The sequence below is a fragment of the Elephantulus edwardii genome, unplaced genomic scaffold (assembly GCF_000299155.1).
Source record: "Elephantulus edwardii isolate Elephantulus edwardi_28Jun2011 unplaced genomic scaffold, EleEdw1.0 scaffold00234, whole genome shotgun sequence".
In the NCBI taxonomy this organism is placed as follows: Eukaryota; Metazoa; Chordata; class Mammalia; order Macroscelidea; family Macroscelididae; genus Elephantulus; species Elephantulus edwardii.
In genome coordinates this window covers 1,381,295-1,387,633 of record NW_006399984.1, presented here as the reverse complement: position 1 = coordinate 1,387,633, position 6,339 = coordinate 1,381,295, and positions in this window count along the sequence as shown.

Here is a 6,339-nt window from a genome sequence, read left to right as displayed (position 1 = left end):
GAAAATCAAAAGGGCCGAACTTGCTCAGCATATCTTCAGCTCAAGGAACTGAAGAACAAATTCAAACCTCGAGTTGCTATAATCAAGGATGCTCTCAGCAGAATGTTAAATGATCCAGGAAGTATTAAAAGGAAGTACTGAAAGGAATTGGAAGACACAGAAGAATTTCATGAAAAAAACATATGAGCAAGAGCCTCTGGTGATGAAAGAAGTTCAGGCTGCTTTCAAGGAAATGGCAAAAAATAAGGCTCCAGGAATAGATGGTATACCAATTGACATATTTCAGCTAACAGATGCTGCCCAGGATGTGCTCAGCAAGTATTGCCAAGAAATCTGGAGAACAACCACTTGGCCAACTGACTGGAAGAGATCTATATTTGTTCCTATCCCAACGAAAGGTGACCCAAGTGAGTGTGGAAATTATAGAACAATCTCACTGATTTCACATGCAAGCAAGATTTTACTGAAGATCATCCAAAACCGACTGGAACAGCACATCAGCAGAGAATTGCCAGAAGTCCAGGCTGGGTTTAGAAGGGGTCGTGGTACTAGGGATATTTTAGCTGATGTTAGAAGGATCTTAGCTGAAAGCAGAGAATACCAGAGGAATGTCTATTTGTGTTTTATTGACTATGCAAAGGCATTTGACTGTGTGGATCATAACAAACTGTGGCTGACTCTGAGAAGAATGGGAATCCCAGGACCCTTGATTGTGCTAATGCAAAACCTATACTTGGACCAGGAGGCAGTCGTCAGAACAGAGCACGGAAACACTGCATGGTTCAAAATTGGGAAGGGTGTATGCCAGGGATCCATCCTATCTCCATACCTTTTCAACTGATATGCAGAACAGATTATCCGGGAGGCTGGAGAAATGTGCGGTCAACCTTGGTGGACAATTTATCAACAATCTGTGTTATGCAGATGACACAACCCTGCTTGCTGAAACTAAAGAGGACCTGAAGCACCTGCTGCAGAGGATCAACAACTGCAGCCTCCAATATGGATTGAGGCTGAATGTCAAGACGACAAAGATTCTCACCACTGGACCAATTGGCAGCATCAGGATGGATGCTGAAGAGATTGAGATTGTACACAGCTTTAGTTTCCTTGGCTCCACAGTCAACACTCTTGGCACCAGTGGCCGGGAAATTAAAAGGTGCATTGCCATGGGACAGTCTGCTGTTAGGGACCTCTCCAGAGTACTGAGGAGCAATGGTGTCTCCCTGGAGATTAAGGTGTATTTGATACAGGGTATGGTCTTCACAATCACTTGTTATGCATCAGAGAGTTGGACAATGACCAAGGAGGATAGAAGGAGAATTGATGCCTTTGAGCTGTGGTGCTGGAGAAGAGTATTGAGAATACCATGGACTGCTAGGAAAACAAACAGATTCATCCTGGAAAGGGTTAAACCGGGTGGCTCCTTGGAGGCAAGGATTCTGAGGCTCCATCTAACATACTTTGGACATGTTGTGAGGAGAGACCAGTCCTTGGAGAAGGACATCATGCTTAGGAGGGTGGAGGGATAGCGCAGGAGGGGAAGGCCCTCTATGAGGTGGACTGATTCAGTGACTGTGATAATCGGGATGGGGGTGTCAGAGACAGTGCAGTTGGCCCAGGACAGAGCAGAGTTTAGGGCTGTTGTACATAGGGTCGCTATGAGTCGCAAGCGACTCGATGGCACATAACAACAACAACCATTTATGGTAGCAGCCAAAAAGATGAAGTAATTAGCTATAAATCCAATAAGAGTTACAAAAGGAAACTACTGCTACAAGAAACCCAAAGAGAACAAAATACATAGGATGTATTCCATACTCATGACTTGGAACACTTAGCATTGTGAAAACGGCAATGCTATCAAAAGTAAGCTACATCGATATGTTAACTGAACTGTTGTGAACCTGTTGCTTTCCTGAGCCTTGGTTTGCTTAGGAACGTCCCTTTACCAGCCAGCACCAGAAGAAGGAAGAACTATGTGCAGCCATTAGGAACTAATGAGACTAACAAGCTGCACTATTCGAAACCTGTGGCTTCCCTGGGCCTTTGTCTGCCGAGACAGGAATAGCCCTCTCACAGCCAGTCTCAGTGGCAGAGGGGACAGGTGTGCAAGTCCAGCAACAAATGTTGAGAACGTTGTGGAGCAGTTGGAATCACTGTCGGTGGAAGTATAAAATCGTGCAACCACTGTGGAAGGCGGTATGGCACTTTCTCAAAAAGTTGGAAATAGAGATATCATTTGACTCAGGATTTCCACTACTGGGAGTATACCCTAAAAAGACTATATCCACCATCCAAGAAGATATATGCACACCCATGTTTGTCGTGGCTTTGTTCACAATAGCAAGGAGTTGGAAACAACCTAAGTGCCCATCAGACATGAATGGATAGAATAGGTCTGGTATATTCACACAATGGAATACTATGTTGCATTAAAAACAAGGGACTCATGCAATATTATTCAAAATAGGTAACCCTGGAGGACATTATGCTCAGTAAAATATATCCTTCACAAAAGGACAAAGACTGCATAGTGCCACTACTGTAGAATGGGACTGACATCAAGGTAAGGGTAAGAATGAGAAAAACTGGATGAATTATGTATACTGCATTGAAACCAATGAGGGAGAGAACAGATTAAAAGCAATATATTTTAGGGCACTATGATTATCCTAAGAGTCTGGAATGAAGGTTGCAGAGTGGAGTATACTCGGGGTGGGGGTGGAGTGGGTTGGGCTGAAAGTGCAACAATGAATGAATGGAACTCCAAAATCTCTGTAAATGTTCATTGAAATTAATTTTAAAAAAATGATTTATTGAGACTGTGTTTCAGGGGCAGTACTATTGGGAACTTGTCACTTTCCTAGATCTTTTCCGTGAGCAATATATTTCAGGAAGTGCTCCTGGGACTATGATTTCAACTAGGGGAAACTTCCCTGCCCCAATCAAACTACAGGACAGGACAGGACAGAGAAAGACGTCTACCACAGCTGGGGAAAGATTCCAGTTCCCTTGCATTCAAAGGACACCATTGGAAAGACTGCCACTGGGAAACTGAATAGCAAGTAACACTTAGATTCTGCAACTTATCAATAATATCATAAAGATTAAGAACAGTCCTGGAACCAGAGCTGGACCCTGAGCCTGTGGTCCACTGCTAGCCAGGCCCCTCTGCTCCTCGACTCTACTGGGCTCTGTAAGCTCTTTCCTTCTCACACCTTCTTCTGCTTTAGCAAAGGCTACATCCTGTTTGCCAAATTGGGTCTCTCTTCATCACCTTTGTCTGCTATGCAGTATCTTTGACCTCTGCCTTCCTCAGGACACCACTGCTGGATTTCCTGCTGGTCGTCTTCTTCTTCTTCTTCTTCTTCTTCTTCTTCTTCTTCTTCTTCTTCTTCTTCTTCTTCTTCTTCTTCTTCTTCTTCACTGATGTCTTGCAGCTGAAAGGCAAGTGGCAGGACTTGTGCTGGCCCATGATACACTTCCTGCACTGTGTCACAGTGGCCTTCATCTACTTCACTATCTCCATCACAGTTTTCACCAAGGTCTCTGATGGGATTTCCAAAGTGTCTGGGATATTTGGCTTCTTTGCTACCATTGTCTTTGCCGTCCATTTCTACTTCATATTCAATGACATAGCCAGATTCCTCAAGCAAGGGGACTCCATAGACAAGTCCCAAACAGGGACCAGTTGCTCCTATGTGAAGTGCTCAGAGGCAGGTGGTAACAAAGAAGATAAATGTGATTCTGACTCTGACTGAGGGCCTGCATGCTTGCTGAGCCCCTGGCACTTCTGCACCTTCCTGCTCCAGCCAGCAGGGGGCCTGGCCAGGGAACTCTGAGTTGAAAGGAGGCTTGATTCTCCAGCACCAGCAAGAGAGGCACACATGAGCCTTCCATGGCCTCCAGGTGTACATTCCTCATCTAGTGTATAAGACCCGCTGGCTTAGCACCAGTTAACAACTCTGCATATAAGGGCATTTGAATATCCCAGCACATACCCATCTCTGTCCTATAGGCTATATCCAAGAAGCCCCTTTACTGAAGACAGACAAGAAGTAAAGCCTCCAATTGTCACTAGTACTCAGACTTGGTATCATCTATGAGGTGGAGCAGGCTGGGAGCAGTGGGACCCTGTCTACAGTAAGGACCTACCAGACAGGCTCCATTGCAGAGTCACCCTCAGTGCTTTGGGTGTATTTGATGCAGCTGGTCAGAAGGCACTTTGTTGAGGATAATCTCGCAGGAGTGAAGCTCAAGGAGCATGTTTTCCCTCTTAGAACTTCATCTTCTAGAAGAATGACATACTCTAATTGACATACTCACCCTTGGACGGACATGACTTCTTGGGTGACATGGCTGTTTCAAAGTAAAGCTCATCTCGTTGACCAGTTTTAAAAAACAAAGAGGACAGGTCATGGGCGGATTGGCAGGCCCAGGCACACTCTCTCTTCCTGGGATGTTTAAGATGATGTACTCTAGACTCCAGAGCTGATCATCTCATAAGGATGAGCCTTCTGTGTCACCTAATGACTTTTATGTGGATGAATCCTCATTCAATTTTGAAACTTTGTATCCTTTTTTAAAAAATACAAAACTGTCTTTTTAGGAAATAGTATTTCCTGTGCCACATGAGACCTTGTGAATGAGGTAGAGTTCTCAGCTTGGGCTCTGGGTATTTGTAGTCTTATTCTTCTCTTGTATGTGAATCTTCTACTCTGAAGGAAGCTATACTGGACTAAACCAGACTGATCATCTGAAAAAAAGAAAGAACAAGCAAAAACTTACGCAGATATAACAGAAACTGTCCAACACATACCAAGAAGAACTTTACTTAATGTCAAGGAAGCAACAGCCAGCTTTAAATATTATGAAATAAAAACAAAACAAGACTTCTAAAAAGGAGATGAGACTTCAAAAGCAAAGAATATGCCAAGAAGCAGAGAGATAGAAGAAATATATTGGTGTGGAGATTTATAAACTGCAGCTGAAAAAGTTTCAAATTATGGAAGAATTGAAACCACAAATAAAGAAGTGTAAGAATTAAAAAAAATCAATGCAATGCAGCACTAGAAAAAGGAGAAATACATGAAAATGCAATCGAGAATATATAGCCTAAAATCACAGGATTTTTTTAACATGCTGGAAGGAGAAAAAAAGGAGAATAGACACTAAAAGATAAGAACCTCAATGATAACTTACCAATTAAAAACCTTAGCAGATTAAAGAAAACATTAGAATTGTGAAATGACATCATATGGAACAACATACATATGATAAGAATTCCACAATAGGAGAGTAAGGGGGAAAGTACTGAGAAAATTGTGGAAGAGAGTACACATTCTCCAGAACTGATCATATATTAGGACACAATGCAGTCCTTAACAAATTAAAAAACATGAAAATAATACAAATTGCCTTCTCAGAGCACAACACCATAAATTAGAAATTAACAGCAAGAGGATAACTATAAAAAACCCCCACCCATGTGGAAGCTAAATAACACTGCCCTACTTTAGCACTACTGGGATATAGATGAAACAAAAATGTTTCTGAAAATAAAAATACAACATATCAAACCTCTGGGGTATAGCTTAGGCACTTCTCAGGGAACAGTTAATAGACATAAGCAAACACATAAAACAGGAAAAACAGGAAAAATAAATGTATTAACACATCTATCAAACAGAAAAAGAACAAGGTAACCCCAGAGCCTCGGAAAGGAAAATATAAAGCTGGGCTGAAACCAACAGGATATTGTTGTTGTTGTGTGTACCATAAAGCCAGAACTAACCCATAGCTGACCATCAAGGGGGGTTTCAGAAGCAGTTAATCACTCCAGAAGATTTTTCTTCCACAGAGCAGCTGGTGAGATCAAATGTCTTTGATATTATAGTACAGCTTCCTGCCACTAGGCCACCAAAACTCCCACAGAATATAGAAGAAAGAAAATTATAAAGACAAAGGCTGAAATAAATCAGAAAACAGAAAAGCAATTGAAACCATGAGCAAGATCAGGAACTGGTTCTTTGAAAAGGTCAATAAAATAGACAAACCATTGGCACACTTCCCAAAAGAAAAGAAAAAACTCAGATAACAAAAAATGATATAAAAACAATCAACTGAAATTAAATAGATGTTGTTGTTGTCACCTGTGACTCATAGCGACCCTAGGTACAACAGCCCTAAACTCCACTCTGTCCTGTGCCAATCGCACTGTCTCTGACACTCCCATCCCAATTATCCCAGTCTCTGAATCAATCCACCTCACAGAGATACCATTGCTCTTCAGCACTTTGGAGAGGTCCCTAACAGCAGGCTTTCCCGTGGCAATGC